The sequence below is a fragment of the Marmota monax genome, unplaced genomic scaffold (assembly GCF_021218885.2).
Source record: "Marmota monax isolate L192 unplaced genomic scaffold, Marmota_monax_Labrador192_F-V1.1 WCK01_AAM20220418_F8-fsc00022, whole genome shotgun sequence".
In the NCBI taxonomy this organism is placed as follows: domain Eukaryota; kingdom Metazoa; phylum Chordata; class Mammalia; order Rodentia; family Sciuridae; genus Marmota; species Marmota monax.
The window spans coordinates 17,513,701-17,531,769 of NW_026695215.1; the positions used below are offsets into that span (position 1 = coordinate 17,513,701).

Here is an 18,069-nt window from a genome sequence, read left to right on the forward strand (position 1 = left end):
TTACCATGCAGACAAGATTCAACTCTCAGCCAGGGAGTAGGACTGACTCTAAGAGGTCAGACCAATGCCATAGACAGGACCCTTCTGGAACAAGTACAAGCTCAGAAAGAAAGAAAGCATTGCCAAAGAGGGAGAATGAGTCCAGAGAACACCCCAATTCACGAAGGCTCTAGGCTGAATCCTCTCCTGATGGGCATGTCTTTCCACCCAGAAAAACCCTCTGACCAAATGATGTCTTTGTAAATAGGAAGTATGGCCAAGATATCAAGAGGCAGGCATCCCTCTCCTACAGAATAAGTTGATCTCACGTGGCACAGAGAATTTTTAAAAAGCCACTAATAGGCTATGATTGAAGTCACTGCGGGATAAAAGTCGGTCAGTGGTTAAGAAGCAAAGTGCTTACATTCGCAATTTCCCTCTCTTTTCCAGTCCTCTCAGCGAGAAGGCACCTTGGAGATCATTCTAGAATGTTGGCTCTTCACTTGTGGGGACCATAGATGGGCCCTTCTGAGGTAGGAAAGTGGTATATAAGATAGACTTGGGTTCTTCTCAAAGTTTCCCCACTAATTTGCTGTGCCGGGTACTCTCCTACTGGCCAGTTGAATGACCTTGGGCAAATTCCTTTCATGGCCTCAGCATCTGACTTGTAAAGAGGGCTTGGTTAGAGAATCACACTTTGCAGAATTGCTCTGAGCATGAAATAGAAATGTATGGAATATGCTCAGCTCAGAGAAGGTGCCCCAGTATTTCCTTTCTTGCCTTTTTCCCTTTGATCTCAGAAGACAGGCAGCATTCCCCCCCCCCCCCCCCGGCTCATGGTTCTTCTGCTCTGAGGCTCCTTGATTGCCACCCTCCTCCTCTTCCTCCTCCCCCCCCCCCCCCCCCCACCTCCTCCTCCATTAGAAGCCACACTGGCATCTCAGCTCTCAGTGCCAGATTAAATAGGCCTCTGTGGGCCCGTCACCCCTCATCGAGAGCATTGTTTCCATGGGAAATGGCTCTGAGGTTCCAGGCAGCCCCCTCCATACAGAAACCAACTTTTGGAACAGCAGCCACTTGGCAGTGGAGGCGGCTGAGCTGGTTCCCGTGGCAACCAACTACTCCCAGGGCCCCACCCAGTCTACAGGCTGCACCAGCAACCTGAACCATGGCTCATACTGGAAACTTCTTCCTAAAAGGCAACATCGCTTCCTCAACAATTTTAATAACATGTACATGAAAACCTCAGGCATCTTTAAACTGACAAGTAAGCTGTTTTTTATATTTATTTTATTTTATTTGCTCTGGGGCTCTTTAACACTGAGATATATCAGCCCTTTTTTATTTTTTTATTTTCAGGCAGGGTCTCATGAGTTGCTTAGGGCCTCATTAAGTTGCTGAGGTTGGCTTTGAACATGTGACCCTCCTGCCCCTGCCTCCTGACATGCTGGGGTGCACCACAGCACCCAGAAGTTGCCTGTTTTTTCACTTTCTTTACCCATAATCAGCATCATCTTGCGTGATCTAGAGTTGTTTGTCAATTGGGGGAGTCACCTCTCCAAGCAGGTGGTAAGCTCTGTGAGGACAAGAGTCACGTCTTCTTATCCCTTGGCTCTCATGACCCTGAGCAGGGTTCAAACTAAGGAAGATCTGTGTCTATGCATAATCAGACCACTTGACCCTGCCCCAATGCAGCCTTCCACCACCCAGCCCTCCTTCATGCCTGCCAAAGGGCAGGAAAATAATGTCCATCCTTCTGAAATGGGCTGGGGCAGACCCCTAGGAAGTGGGTGGCTGGGTGGCCTGCTGACCCCAACATGAGCTCTTCATGAAGCAACTTTCAAATTGTGGCGGGTGGGTCTGGAACCTCCTGGGAACAGTCGTGTGCAAAGTTCCAGGGGCTCTCAGTGTGGCAGCCTGGGGGTCAGTCACAGCCTTCTCTCTGTAGCCAGGCAGCCAGTGTTCTACTCACGGCTCTGGCATGGGCTCCCTGTGTGGTCTGGGGCAAGGCTTTTAACTCTCTGGAGCCTTAGTGTCCTCCTGTATAAAACAGAGTCCCAAGAATGTACAAGGCCCCAGTGACAATAACTCAGAGGGTCACTCAGCAAGGACATATTTGCACTGATAGGCAAATTCATTGAAGCAGGCCAGGGGAGAGCCACAATGTCCTTGGACTTATAACCCTCCCTGCCCCCCACCCCAGGGACCATATGACTCTAATATCACAACTATTCCTCTCCCTTCTGACCTGGCAGGTTCTGGTGATTTAGTCCACTTCCCGGCCCCACCCATCACAACCTATACCACACGTACACTATGGCAGGATCTAACACATTAACAGGTATAAATACCTAAGACAGCCATGGGCCCCAGAAACCCCCCAAGATAGCAGTGCCCACTAGCTAGAATTCCTCTCCAAATCTGCTTCTTCCCAAGTTCCCAGGTTCTAGGGCTTCTACAGAGCTTGTTTCCCACCATGTCTGTTGTTCCAGATGAGCTGTACATGTGAAAAAAAAAATGGCTTTATCTATAGAGGACATTGAGGGGCCTAGCTGCAAAGCAGCATCATACAGCCCTGGCCAGAGCCAGTGGTGCCCTGGAGGAGTTGCACAGCAACCAACAACTGCCACTGTGTAGTGGACCTCTGCTGTGGACGCTCAGACACCAACGATCATGCTTCGCACTGCCACGCCACACGGTCTCCAAGTCTTCTGTCAATTAATCGTCGATTTGTTTGCATCATCCCACAGCTATGCTTTAACTGTCAGGGTGAGTCAGGACCCTGCAGGGCATCCTGCATCCTGCGGCTGCTTCCCTGGCCCTGACTACAGAATCACAGATTGCTAGAGGTTCGGGCAGTGGACAACCCACAGCTTCTCTCAAAGATGCTGCTGATTTCACTGTTTGGTAATCATTGCTCTTTTGCCTACTTCGATACTAATTATTTTAAAGATTGCCCTTTAACCTCATTAGCTGAGCTGCAAGTTTTCTAGATATATAAGGCAGAGAGAGTGAGTTCACATGGAGCTAAATCAGTCCTGGGAAGCTAATCTCATCTTTATGATGTCTGGGTGTGCCCAGCTCTAGGGGATGAGGACACATTGGGGGGAGTAAGCCAACCCATGTGGAGGAAATGGTTGTGCATTCCAGGAGCTGCCCCTCCCTTCTGCACAATTCCCAGAAATGGGCAGCTTCCCCAGAGTCACTGACCTGCGGGTTGTGCATAAATGGCGTTTGACCCTCCAGGGGCCCAGGCCACTTGGCATCCCTTAATGGTTCACTCTGCCCTCTGCAACACTTTGCCCCAGCCCTTTTGTTTCATATCTTGGCTGATTCCAGCCCAACCCTGTCATTAGACCACCCAACTCCTCCACAAAGCCCCCTGTGCTTTCGGCTCACTCTATTCTTAAGATAACCACCCAGCCAGCCAGGTATGTTATCTCCTGCTGCAAAAGACCTTAAACATGGCCTCTAGATGGCAAGTAGGGGGTGTGGGTACAGCCCGTCCCCATTCCCAGAGCCATGGCAGACATCACCTTGGATTCTGGGCCTCTTCCACCAGAGATGGTAGTAAAACAGCCAGGAGACCTGTGTCTGGTGCTGCTGGAAGACACTTCATTAACTCCTCTCAGCCCTATCAGGTAGGGGCTTGGATTAGCCCCACCTCACAGCTGAAGAAACTGGAACACAGAGAAGTGAAATACCTTTTCTAAGGTTGCCCAGCTAGAAAGCAGCAGCAACAGGATCTAAAACCACCCAGTGTGGTTCCAGAGCTACAGCCAGCCTGTTAATGCTAGGTGACCTCCCACAGCTGGCAGGGTGGTGGCCACCTGTGTGTGGAGCCAGGCCAGGGTAGAGATGGCAGATCCAGGAGTGCATAGAGAGTTCAGCAGTGAGCCAGGGAGCTGGCATCAGAGTGAAGGAGGCAACCAAGGACAGGTCAGGAACTAGGGGACACCCAGGGCAGACACTGTGAACAGACACCCTGCCACCCCAGATCCTGACTGGGACGAGGTCTGCTGCACAGGACACAGATCTGATATTGCTGCAGCCCCCTGCAATTAGGATCAGAATGGAAGCTGTGGGCACCAGGCTGCTCTGAGAACTCATTTTCTAGCACCTCCATGGGGGACCCTCCCACTGTGCTGGTCCCTACTTCAGTCCATCCCCTGGTGGTCCACAAATGAGCTGTTCCCTGCCCAGATGTGGGCTGGTCCCTCACCTGGAGCTTGAGCTGTGGGATGAGACAGCCTGGAACCTCAGGCAGGTGGCTTACCTTCTGTATAAGTGGGGCAGCAGCAGCATTTGTCTCATGGTGGGATGAAAGGGGACATTTATTTGCTTGATCCAACATCAACATCCTTCAAAATCCATCCCAAGTCTCTCCTGCAGGAAGCCCTGCTGCTCCAAAGCCCTCCCTGAATTTCTGGAGCTCCCTTCAGACTGTCCCACGGGGAACAGCTCAACACAACCCAGCATCTCCCTCCCTGGAAGGCTCTCCTGCCAACTGTGACCTGGCTTCAGCTCTCAATCTGCCCTGGAAGGCAGCTCCCATGTCTCAGCCTGGTGCTGATCTCTACAGCAACACCCTAGGACAGCAAGTCCCCAGGTGCTTGTTGACTGAATGACAGATGAGAGTGAAGTTTTGCAGAGGCAGGATCCACGCCTTCTTTTATATGTCCCCAAGTACTCAGGGGATGCTTCCTTGATGCAGAGTACAGGAAAGATACCAAACTGCTAGTGAACCCAACATTAAACCAACTGTCTCCAAAAATCCAAAAGTGTTCTGCACCGGGAAACCTGGCCCTCTCTATGCCCTGCAGCTTGTGGGATATATTCTTAAAAAAGAGAAAAATGCCGACAGGTTACAGGACGTAGGATGGGCCTGGTTTTACCTGATCCAAAGGAATGAACCAGGGGAGGTAGAGGAATCAATGGAAGCCACCCTCCTCTCCAGACACACACCCATTCACCCTGTGGACCGACACCCCAGTCAGTGCCCCAGAGCACCTGCTGTGTGCTGGGTCCTAGAACAGGGGATACCAGGATGAAGGAGCCTGAGCCCAGCTCAGCCCTTGGGGGGCTCACAGTGTAAAGAGGAGGCAGAGAGAGGTGACAGACAGAGGGCTAAGTAATGTGGGAGCCCAAGAGTGGGAGGCATCTCGCCTAGTCTGGGGGTATTGAGGAAGCCCTCATAGTAGAGATAATGTCAGAATAGAGTCTTGGAGGCCAAGTAGGTGTTAGCCAGGTAAAAAATAGGACAAGTGTGTCCACATGAGGAAGAGAAGCCTCAAAATATGAATCAGGAGTGTTAAAAACCAAGAAGGCGCTGGGTACTGCAACTGAGTGTGGGTGTGGACGTGTGGACAGCAGAGGTGATGGGGAGTGGCAGGTGGCAGGGGAGGAGGTCACTGTTGGCTTCCTGAAAACTCAGGATCTTCATCTTTGCATCCCTACACTAAGCACAGCCTCTAGTTCCACCCCTGCCCCCACGGTGTCCCCGTGACTCACGGAGGACAGGGAGGGATCTCAATCTAGGGGTGAGAGAAAGGGTCTCCTGTCCGGTGGAGCATGGGCTCTGTGAGGGCAGGCTGCCCTCAGGCTCATGGTTTTATTGGGTGGCAGCTGAGGCAAGAGAGGGGTAAGTGGCTTTATTTTTAAATCTCAGTCCCTGGAGGCCTATTAATATTTTCCTAGTGTTGGGTCAGCTGCACCTGCAGCTAAGGAGAACTTCTGCAGCCCTCCACAGGAATCTGCTTGTGACCAAGAAGGTCATGCTAGCAGTCACCGTACAGGGACAGCTGGCTCCACACACCCTGGGCTTGCCCACTCTGAGGGCCCTGCACTCCTGCAGCCAGCGGGCTGAGGTCCTGCCTCTCCCTGTTTTGACCCCTCTGGCATGGCCCCATCTTGGGCTGCTCAGGTTCAACCCTGCACAAACCCGCTTCACGGGCATCTTCCCACCCACCTTTCTGCCCTGACTCTCTCTTCCTTTCTCAGTTTACTTCAACCCTTTACTTAAAATTCAAGGTCAAAGTTCAGCAACTCTGAGGCTCACCCACTCAGTGGCAGGTGTCTGCCCTTGGCCTGGACCCCCTCCACCAGCACGGTCCCCCACCACTCCAGCACTGTTGCTCCTCATGGGTGCTCCTGAAGAGCTCGCCCACGGGTGCCTGAAGCTCCTCCCACTCCCTGTGCACTCTCTGCTCCTGCTGATTCCCAGCTGTGTCTCCAAGGATGGCACTCAGTGATCAGGCTCCAGACCCTCATAGGGCACTGGCACCTGTAGGAACAGTCCACCTGTGAGTGCTCTCTGCCCACATTGCCTAGAAAACCACCCATCAAAGGAGCTGCCTCAGTTTCCTCAGTTTCCCCAGGATGTTTTGAACTGAGCCCCAAAAGTCTTGCTTCCTCTGGGCCCTCTGCTACCTCCTGGAGTCTCCTTCCACAGGTGCCAGGTGACAGCCATGACTCCCCTTGACAACTCACATACACCTTGCCAAGAAGACACTGTTAGCCCCTAGAACCCTGAAGGACAGAGAATTCTGTGGTTTGTCCAAGGCCATGAGTGTCCATCATCTGGCTGGCCTCAGAGCCATGTACCTCTTCTTGGAAAGTGCCCCTTTCCACTTCCCCTTTGTTTGCTTTGTACAATGTGTAAAACTTTTAAATTGATGGTTAGTATTTTAAAATCTGGTCTACACATAACTCAAATTTATGGACACTTTTTAAAAAATTTAAACTGGTAGCTCTGTTGCAGATAGTCTTTGGTTGCTGTGGTTAACTGTGTAGGGCCCTCAGGGGGATGAGGATTCAGGCTGAGTCCTGTGACCCAGATTGATATTTATAATGCCTGTTTCCTAAGCCCGGACCGCATGCTAAGCACCTTACATACGCTTCCCTGATCCCCATAGCATCTCAGACTTGGAGAGATTACTGTTATATTCTCCATAAGCACCTAGTTGTTTGCCTTCACAGTATTCTGCATGCTGGTACTTAATGCTTAATTGTTTATGATGTAATGTGTCTTAGTAGTTGTCAGTACCCAGCACGAGCCGGGCACAGAGGTGCTCAACAAATATTTGTTGATCTACATCCAGGAGCTGGGGATGCTTTATCAGCTACAGTGGGAGAGGGGGCTGAGGACTAGACCTTGTCCTGTCTGTCTCTGGGCCCCCTGAGGGCCTTACAGTTAACCACAGCAACCAAAGACTATCTGCAACAGAGCTACCAGTTTAAATTTTTTAAAAAGTGTCCATAAATTTGAGTTATGTGTAGACCAGATTTTAAAATACTAACCATCGATTTAAAAGTTTTACACATTGTACAAAGCAAACAAATCATCCCCACGCCTCATGGTGGCCCCAGCCCAGGTCACTAGCTGCCACCTTGGCCTTTTTTGAGCGGCACATATCCAGTGGGGTGGCTGTTCCCAGGCAGAAGACCTTTTCTCGCTGCCTTGGCCTGGCCTGGCTTTGGCTGCAAAGAGGCTGAGATGAAAGGAAGTGGAAGTGACCCTGAGGAGCAGCAGCAGGGGTTATTCAGGCCGAGGAAAATTTCCAGAGGAGTGTTCTCCAGGGGGAGGGCACAGGCTGCGCAGGAGTGTGTCAGACCCAGGGCGGTGGAGGGTCCAAAGGCACTCCAAAAAGGAATCATTGCTGGGATTGGCTCTCATCATTCATATTCAAAATACTAAACACCATTAACAGAGAACCTGAACTTTTTTTTCTGCTTATCAAAAGAAACCGTCCAGGCTTTTCCCTGAGGTGGGGTGAGGTGATCCAATCTCCATTTTTTAAAGAGTAACCAGACTGCAGAGAGCCGGACTGGGGCCAAATAAAAGAGAAACTTCCTGAGAACGAGTTGGGCATGGCAATGAGCAGGACGGGGAGGTGTGGGATTTTCCTCTGCAAAGGCCTAGAGAGCAGGACAGGAGAAGGAACGGCTGCCCGGTGCTCAGGGTCCAGCCAGGACTGGAGGCAGGGCCTTCCGGACCCAGGATTTTAAGCCCGCTTAGCTGGAAAGGCAGGAGGCCACCTTCCACACCTCGGCCCTCCAAGCTCTTAAGGGCTGCTGTGTTTCTTTGCCCTCCAAACCCGGCTGGCCAGGCCTGGCAGCGATAGCATGGAAGGAACACAGAGCTGACAGGCTGCTCCATTCCCAAAGGCAGGGCTCACCCAGACATCTGTACCAGCTGCGGGGGGCCAGGCACCCACCCCCTGCTCTCTACATGCAGCACTTTCATTAAAAGTCACGGCTAAAAATTGTCTGCCCCTCTGCTAGCTGCATAATCTCAGGCCAATTAAACACCTGTCTGCAAAACTACTGTTGGTGGGTGGTAGCAGCAACCAGTGGGATGAGGATTCAGGCTGAGTCCTGTGACCCAGATTGATATTTATAATGCCTGTTTCCTAAGCCCGGACCGCATGCTAAGCATCTTACATACGCTTCCCTGATCCTCACTGCATCTCAGACTCAGAGATGCATCTCAGAGAGATCACTGTTACGTTCTCCATAAGCACCTAGTTGTTTGCCTTGACAGTACTCTGCATGCTGGTACTTAATGCTTAGTTGTTTATGATGTAATGTGTCTTAGAAGGTTGTCAGTACCCAGCACGAGCCAGGCACAGAGGTGCTCAACAAATATTTGTTGATCTACATCATCTCTAATCCTGACAGCTACTCTGCAAAATGTTCTAGCAGGAAAGCATGAAAAAAATTAACATCTGAGTTTGAAGGCCCGACTTAAGAATCTGATCTGGGGGCTGGGGATGTGGCTCAAGCAGTAGCGCGCTCGCCTGGCATACGTGCAGCCCGGGTTCAATCCTCAGCACCACATACAAACAAAGATGTTGTGTCTGCCGAAAACTAAAAAATAAATAAATAAATATTAAAAAAAATTATTCTCTCTCTCTAAAAAAAAAAAAGAATCTGATCTGGCTGGTAATAATCACTACAATCATTCCATAGTTTTTGATTCTTACTGTAATTCTAGGATGCATAATCCTTGTTTAGACAAACTCTTTAATCACCCTTTCCAGATTTAAGAAAAGAAAAAGAAAAAAAAAAAAAAAAGGTAAAAAGTTCATAGCCTCGTCCAGGATAGATGTCATCATTCCTCTGCAATCAAAAGTCATGGAAATTTGGAGTTTTCAGAAGGTCTGGGGCTAAGCGTCCAGGAAACTTGGTCCCTGGAAAATGGCAGGAAAGTAAGTTTGAGGAGAGAGACAGCCAGGGAGAAATTTGCGGGGCTTGACCAAACAAAGGGAAGATTTCTGACACTGGATTTTAACTTCTGCCCTGTTCTGAGCCACAGCACACCCTCTTTCTTTTAAGCCCTTGGAGAAAGTCTGTGATCTACAACAGGGTGGAGAATCAAACAGGGATTTCATTGATACTTGGGCAATTTTCAAACAAAAATACATGATACCCTTGAAAAAGTTCTCCAATGAGAGAATCCTTTGGGAAGATTAGGAAATATTGGGGAGTGCGTCTCCCCATTTCTACACATGTAGAAACATAACCTGACTAGAGAAGAAAGGGACACAGAGGTCAGTGGTGACATTCCCCTCTCTGGGTATGGAGGTAGGGGACTCCCTCAAGATGATTCATATAAACAGGGAGTGGAGCAGAAACTGCAGTGGGGCGGGGGTCCCCCCAGGAAGGGAGGATGGAGAGTGCCTAGGGCACCCCAACTCTGGTGGCCTACCTGGGAGGTCCCAGGCCCCTGCCTGGATATTAAGCTCTGCCACAGACTCTGCTTGGGGCAAAGGCTACCCCACCCTCTTCTTCTCCACGCAGACGGATCTCAGCCCTCCGTCCATCTTTCCTATTCGACCACACCAACCCTAAATAGAAAAGTCCCTGTGAAATGCTCTATTAGAATGGCTATTTTGTTGACATGCCAAGTGACCAGCTCCTGCTGCCCCTTTCCATCCCTCCAGCCATCCCCAGTTGGAGTCCAGAAATAAAACAAAGGCTTTGTTTCTTTATTTTGATTTCCTCCATAAAATCTCAAACACGCAGGAAACACCCACCCAGCCCCAGAGAAGTGGACTCAGGCTGCTGTCCACTGAGGGTGGGTGGGGCTGGGGGTCAGTGAGTGGAGGTGGACGTGAAAGCTGAGGCTGCTGGCCTTGGAGGCTGAGGGCACCAATGGGGCAGGGCCTTGGAGAGCCTGACTCCCTGGAGGGGAGAGGGGCCCAGGTGAGGAGTGCTGGCCCTTCAGCTCTGCCAGGAATCTCAACCTGAGGAATGCCCAAGAGCAGGGAAGGCGGAGGAGACATCTCCCAAGAGGTTTTCTCATATATGTGCCCCCTGAGGCTTTGGGACAGCATCTCCACCCTTCTTCCCTCATCTCCGGTTACAATAAAGCAGCCATTGAAAGAAGAACATGAGAGAGGCTATTTTGGGCTTCTGGGCCTGACTCGTGAGGGAATGGTGCTGGCTGAGAAAGATGCGTTTGCCTCTATCTGCTCCTCAGGGTCTCTGTTTCCAGTGAAAACATGAAGAGGTGAATTGTGGGTTATCTCAAAAGAGGGAATTTTCCAGAAAGTATGTTGAAACTCTAAGAGATAACAAGGGATAAAAAGAAATACTAAATGGAATTAAAGTTAATCTTGCTTTTGAAATGAATATGCTTCGAGGAGGCAAGAAACCGTCCCCAACCCCTCCCCCAAATGACCAGCTCCTGCAGGGGTGAGTGGCCCTCCCAAACTCCACCACACTTCTAGCAATCTCCACACAGGTCCATGTGCCTGTCAGTACTTTGCATTCAGTAGCTGGAATCCTGGGGACAGACTAACACAACAGCACTTATAGAAGGTTCTCTGTAAACCCCAACTTTCCTTAGAAAACGGGCCTATAAGGACGACACGCATGAATATTTCTGTATAATTAAGCAGGACCTGGTTTTAACATGGCTTTAACTGCTTTCATCGATGACACTTTCAGAGTGGGATGTGCCCCCGCAGAGTGGGTCCTTCTGAGGTTTCGCCTTCCACCCTTGCTGACTTTGGCAGTATCTCCATCAGAGGGAGAAGGACTCCGAGGTGTGATTCCTTGGCTGACGACTCAGGGACAGAAAGCGCTTCACCTCATCTTCCCCACTTAATGAAAAGGACTTGGGGGCCACCTTGGGTCTCCAACGTGTATTCAGAAACTAGCTCAGTTCTTGGCCCCCCAATTGTGACTTGCTGGAAAAGGATTCTGATTGGTGAGTAAGGCCTTTCCAGAAAAGTCCAGATCTTTAAAAAGCAGAGCTCTGCTCGCTGTTCTAACTCAAGCTCAAGCTGTGTGCAAATGGGATCACACCAGCCTCCGGAGTGTACCCATGGTGGGGAGGAGAAGGCTGCGAACAGCTGGGGGAGAATACGTGGCCTGTTCTCACAGGGAGCCAACTATGCCACCTCACCCCCACTTTGCAGAGAGGAGGACCCAGTACTGGGCACCTGGGGTCTGTTCCGAAGGGAGATCTGGAAAAGGTCACCCTGGGGATTAGAAAGTACCCTGTGGACTTAGTCCCCTTCCTCTAAAGTAGTTCTATACTTTACAATACAAAAAGTATTTCGTTAAAGATTGTCTGAGACGGGGTGCTGAACAAGTCATTGTCAGTCATAAAAATAGAATTGTGTCTTCTCTGTCTTTCCCAAGTACACCTGCCACCTTCTCTCTAAATTACAGCTCAATTGGGGCAGCTGTGACTAAACTGTGCTCTGCAACCCACAACAGCCAAGGCAGGCGTTTGTGACAGTGGATGAGCATCTTTGAAGAAGGTCAAAGCCAAAAATGCATATTCATCTCATTCCTCAGTGTGGTCAGAGGTAACAAAAGGAGCGTCATGGAGGCCCAGCTGGCATTTCCAGTGGATTAGCTGGCCACCTGAAGTCAAGAGAGAGCCAGGACATGGAAACTCAGGATGAGGCTCCCAAACCCTACCACAGGCTCAGGATGGGCCCAAACCAGTCAGGAAAAATGATGAGGGATCTGTTCTAAGTCCTGTCCTACCTTGTGAAGGATCAAGTGCAGACAAGATGGTCACAGCTGCTCATTCTGGGTAACAGGTGCATGATGTTTTTTTGTTGTTGTTGTTTTACTTTTCAAAATTAAAAAAAAAAAGGCTGGGTACAGTGATGCTTGCCTGTAATGCCAACAACTCAGGAGTCTGAGGCAGGAGGATAGCAAGTTTGAAGGCAGCCAGGGCAATTTAATGAGACCCTGTCTCAAAAAAAGGACTGGGGATGTAGCTTGGTGGTAGAGTGCCCCTGTTTTCAATCTCCCTATCAGAAAAAAAAACAAAAACTGTAATTAGAATAAAGTACACAAGTGATTTAGGGGTTCATAGTTGAATATAGGGGGTTAGTGAGAGTTGGGGGAGATGACTGCAGGCCCTCTCTGCCTCTCTTTGCCAATCGTCTAGGGCTACACCCTCCGTGACTTCTGCTGCCTCACTTTATGCACAGCCCCCTCTCCTCAGGGGCCCTTGGCTGATGGTACCACTGATCATGTATAGTCAGACCCTCAGTGCCAGCAGAGAAAGGACTGTGCTTCCAGTCCTGGGGACAACAGGTGCAGCAGAAGGGGCATGTGCTTTAGAATATAATCCAGTCAGACTCCTTTCTTTCTGTTTCTCTCAGGTGACAAACTGTGGGGCCCTACCTAACTCCCTGAGCCTCAGTGTCCAAATCTGTAAAAGGCTGATTGTTGTGAGGCTTAGAGCTGGTGAGTAGGAAGAGTACAGCCCAGGGAAGGCCCACAAGTCTTTGTTGAAGGAAAAACATATGGATGGCTGGAGGGAAGGGAGAGAAGGGAGGGAAGGAGAGAGGGAGGAAGAGAGGTAGTGATACAAAGAAGCTGTCTTCAAACCATGCCATTGGAGAAGTTGAAGAAAGTAAAACTGCTCATGGTGGAGAAAAGCAAGACTGTGGAAGGTTCGTATGGAACAGGTTAACGGGAGAAAGGAAACGGCTTTCTAAGGATGAGCGGGCCCTAAGGGGAGTGGACTGACTTGAAGGGCAGCAGGAGCCTCATCTCTAGAAGGGTCCACTCACAGACAAAGCCCCCTCTCTGGTAGCTGTTAACCATTCCCTAGTCTTGGCTCAGAGGGTCACTTCCCTGGTAGCTGTTGACAGTTCCCTAGTCTTGGCTCAGAGGGTCACTTTCCCATTCTGGCCATATTTGTCTACTACTATTATTAATCCCTACCTTAAAATCACTATACTTAAAAAAAAAAAGCATGCTTTCAACTTATAATCTTCAGCCTTAATGAAGAGTAAAATATTCATTTGAAAACAGGTTTGATGTGATGCTTTTTTATAATGCATATAAACAAGTATGTAACCATTAAGATGGAAGAGGCTGTCTGTGTCCCACAGAACCATCTCCCCCTCATGATGAAAAATGTGCTCTGCTAGGTATGAATCTAGACTAAACATGCTCTGGGGCCCTGTCGGGTGCAGGGTTCTGTTATCTGAGGTTGCCTGAACACTGATAATGCTCCGCATCCGCAAGTCCTTTCTAATCTCTCAGCATATTTCATCTGTGTATTGCATCTAATCCCCATGACAACCCTGAGGGCCAGGCAGAGAAGTCACAGATGGAGCCTGGGCCCATGCAGCAGAGCGCAGGCCCCACCCAAGCCCTGTAGATAGTCACAGAGGACCAGGAGTGGAGCGCAGAGCTCCGACTCTCCATCCCACCCCCTGGGCTCCACTATTTCACGTGGCACAGCCGAATCCATCCTTGTCTTGGCACTGCCCACGATCTCACTAGTGGAACAACTCGTACTAAAATTGTGATGCTTCATCCATGGAAAAACCTGTTGCCCGGCTCTCTAGACAGAGAATATGCCCTTCTGAGCCCCAGAATGTCAACTCAGCAACTGGTGATGACCCACATTGTCATTTGGCCATCTGGCCATCAGCAGGCCCCATCTCCTGAAGCTGCCAAGAATAGGAAAGGACATTAATATTAGGGACATTAAGAAGCTACATTCACATGGCCGCTTCATGACTCCCACAAGAGCAATGGCTGCAGACAGCAGCCTGGGAACACACTGGCTGCATAAGGCCCCGTGGTGGGGCCAGGCCAAGGAGGGCTGGGGGCCCTCTGGGAATAGATCAAACCAACCTCATCACATGTGGCAGGAATGCTCCCTGGAGAACAAGAGATGGGCACCATGGATTACAGGGCAGGTGCCCAGGAGCACAACCCAGCCTTCCCTCATTCCCCATCACATCAGTGAGGCCTTCTGAAGTCAGACCGCGGAGCTCACTGACTTTACCGCAGGCTGGGCAACAGTAAAGTCACTACTTTCTGTACCTCTGACACCACCTCTGCCCTCCCAGTCTGCCCTGGATGGCATGCTGGCCTGGCTGGTTTATTAAGCAGGTCTTCAGTAAACACTATTGAAGCAGCATGGTTTAGATGAGGGGTGGGCAGCATGGATGAAGGGTTCATTCTCAGAGTTCCATGAATCCCCTGAATTATCCACCCAACTTTGCACATCAGACAATTTTTTTTTCTGAACCTCTCATTAGCATCTTAAAAAGGCAGTGATTCTAAAACTGTAACTCTGAACTCCAGACCCTCAGCTTTCATGGCTACCTGTCCAGTGCAAGAACTTGCCAGAAGTACACAGTGACCTCACAAGAACTGAGAGCATGTTTGGGTGAACAGAGGTCTATTTAATCTACTGCTGTTTTAGTTCTGCTACTTGCAGCCAAAAGCATCCCCACTGATTAAGGATACAAAGCCCAGAGGCAGTGTCTAAGATGATGAGGGCAAGACCTCACAGAGTTCACCAAAAGATTTCCTCTCCAAGCTTAATTCTTTGCTCAGTCCCCAGACAATGGGTACCTGCCAGATGCCCCAGGTCACAGGGAACTCACCCAGATCCTTCGTTTTTGCCCATGTCCAGACAAAGGTGACTGACTACCTCATAGCTGGTTCATACCTGCTCAGGCCTGGCAGGTCCTGAGCCTCTGGAACTCATGTATGCCCTCTGGACACTTGAGAGCATTCCAGCTCTGCACAAGAACCTGTTCCCACTTGGTTCACATGAGTATGGCTTATCCAAACTACAGAGTGCTCACGAGCAGATATGTCTGCTATCACTTTCAGGGAGGCACATTCTGTTTAGGGCATTTCATTGGTAGAACAAATTATAATGATTAAGCCAGGTAAAAAAAAAACACAGACTGGAGGTCATATTTCCCTGAGAACTCACTAGATACAGAAGCCTGGTCAATATGTGATTCTGACTGATGTTAGGACCAGTCACCCCAGAAGCTCAATTTATCAGAGCCAGCAGTCCCTCCTGTTCCAGATGACCACTGGAGCTCAGAAACCAACCCCAGGGGTAGCTGACTTGTCCCTTTATAAGAAAGTGTAAAATACCTGTGACTAGAGTCAATACTAAAATAAAAGTTACACCTGTCACAAAAATGTCTTATATATAGCTGAAAACATGAGAATTGGAAAATAGAATCTGCTTTATGCAGGAACAAAGGTAACTACTCTGAAAAGCAGTAAGCTGCCTCCCCAGGGGGCCTTGACCACCTCCCCTCTGCATTAGGAAATGACAAGGTCACATCAGGGGGAAGGGGGTAGTTTCCACCAGCGCACTGGGCTTACTCAACATCCTCCCCCTCCCTCTCCCCTCCCCCAAAGAGGTTGGCAGACCTTGAAGCCCCCAGAACACCAAAGCCCATGCCCTCCCACCCTTGGCAGAGAAAGGCCAAACTACGCCATAAACCACAGACAGAGACGTTAACTGGCTGCTGGGCAGTGTGAACAGACCCACAGGTGAAAACCATGGCCTGAAACATTTTCAGCCCCAGTCAGCAGGGACATGCGATTTACAGGAAATTGGGGAGGTTTATAAAATGTTAGCAGCTCAAGTTTCTTCCCCGCGAAAATAAGCAGAAGAAACTCTAAGATCTGTCTCTATGAAAGTGCTTTGTTCACGGCTGAGCCCTGACACGTGTCAGTTATTAATAATACACACAACCACTACCTCACACTTGAACCCACCAGTGTGAGTCTGCAGAGAATGCTGTATTCTAAATGCATAACATAGGCTGCACCAAGAGCATCTGAGCTCCTCACAGCCAGACTTTCATAACAGGGGCCAGAACATACACATGGCCAAAAGCATGGGCTTAGATATGATCTTGGGCAAGTTGTTGATTCTTTCGAGGCCCAATTTCGCCATTTGCATACAAGGATAATCATAAAATATTTCTGGAGGTGCGCTGGCAAATGATGAGCAAGTCCACCTCAAGTGCTTCATCCTTGTTAGTCCTGCGGTTATTACGGGGGTCTTTCCAGGCTTTTAGGTCTGATCTGCTTACTCCTGCAGCTAGGTAAACCTCTGGAGGCTACAATTGCAAGCCTCATCAGTCACCCTCTCTGGACTAGTCCAGGAGACAGCATGAGTCCCATTGTGCATCTAGGATCTAACTGGGTGTCCAGGGCCCCCGCTGCTGCCAGGCATCACCTCCTCCAGGAGGCCTTCCCTGACCTCCCATACTGGAGTGGGCACCCACACCCCTGGGCTTCCCAGAGCCCAACACAAACCACTCTGGGGTGTCACTCTTCCTGGCGGGGGAGGAGCTGGCACCATGCCTGACACACCGTGGGGACCCTGCTGCATCAGTTCTATGCATGAGCCCAGGCCTCAGTTGTGACCAGAGCCCCACCTCCCCAAACCCAGGCACAGTTAAGAGTTGTTTATACAGTAGGCTGCTTTTTTATAATTCAGATGAATCTGACAACTCTCCGGGAGGATCCCTGCCCCCCGTTAAGGCCATTTTAAAGGAGGAAAGAGCCCCTCCCGCTCCGACCTGGTCCCGCCGCCCACCTCCCCTCCGAGGAACCCCAGGATAATTACCGTGGAAGGGTCCCCGAGCCGCGAGCAGGCCCTCCCCTCTGGGGTCTTGGTGGCGGACAGATCTCTCAATCGCACACCGTTACGCGGCAGCCCGCGACGGGGGCAAAAGGCCACGCACAGCCAGTCCCAGGACGCAGCCCGCGCGTGGAGAGCTCTGCTGAGCCGGGGGGCGGCCACACCTCCCGCCCCGGAACAAAGCGCCCGCCCGGCCTGGGGGCGGCGCGCCGGGCCCCCTCCCCTTCCCGGCTGCCGGCCACTCACCGCGCGCTCCGGCCACGCTCGCCTCTGGCCCGCAGGCCGCCTCCTCCACGATCGTGCCCGGGAGGAGGCAGCGCCGCGCCCGCCGGGCCCCGCGGCAGCTGGACTGACGGCTCCCCGCCAGCCAGCCCGCCGGCCGCCCCGGCCGTCCCCGCCCCGGCGCCTCCTTAAAGCGACCGCGCAGCCCTCGCGCGCCCGGAGCGCCTGGCGCGCCGCGCATTCCTTATATTGCAACAGCGCCTGCTAAAAATAGAGCGCCACAGCGGGCGCCGGGGGAGCCCGGCCACCGAGCCGAGTCCCTGCCGCCCCCGCGAGCACCCCGGCCCCCCGCAGACGCACGCCGAGATAGGGTCCGGCCCACCCGCGCCGAGTCCCCAGGGCCCAGCAGGGTGCGCAGGCCAGGCCACCCGCCGGGCCCCAAACCGCTGCCTCCCCCACTTACCCAGAGCCCACCCGCAGCGCGGGGCAGCTGGCTTGGAGGTGGGCGCCGAATGGGAATTCGCCCCGGTCGCTTTAAAAGCATCGGCGCTCCAACCTTTAAATCTCCGGGCCAACTTCTGCCCCAGTCCTGGGCAGCTCCTGGCCACCACCTTAATTAACCGCGTCCCCTTCAAATCCCCAGCCGTCTTCTTCCTAGGTCCTGCAGCCCTAGTCGTTTCCCTGAGGCCCTCTGGGTGCTGAGATCCAGAGCCCAAAGTTCATGCGGATAATGGCGAGAGGCGTACCCCCTGCCCTATTTAAAATTTTAAGATATAATTCACATGCCATAAAATTCCACCTTTTCAAGTATACAACCCAATGGTTTTTAGGATATTCACAAAGTTGTGCAGCCAACACTATGATCTAATTCCAGAACGTTTTAATCACCCCACTTTCACCACCACCAAATAACCCTATGAACAGTCACTCCTCATTCTCCCCTTCCCCCAGGTTCTGGAAAC

At 51.1% G+C, this 18,069-nt stretch overlaps 1 protein-coding gene across 4 annotated transcripts in view; it reads right to left on the minus strand.

Annotated features, from left to right (window-relative positions):
* The window catches only part of Mras (muscle RAS oncogene homolog), a 53,443-nt gene extending 35,753 nt beyond the window's left edge, over window positions 1-17,690 (minus strand). The window contains exons 1-2 of one of the 4 annotated variants that reach the window (XM_046431720.2): window positions 17,132-17,237; window positions 11,986-12,257 (exon numbers count right to left, since the gene is read on the minus strand). The gene's annotated coding sequence lies outside the window, so the exon portion shown is untranslated. Of the gene's footprint in view, window positions 1-11,985; window positions 12,258-16,870; window positions 17,031-17,131; window positions 17,262-17,570 lie in introns of those variants that run through there. The other 3 variants (XM_058574809.1, XM_046431719.2, XM_046431721.2) reach the window with 3 other exon arrangements.
* Between the last annotated feature and the right edge of the window lie 379 nt (window positions 17,691-18,069).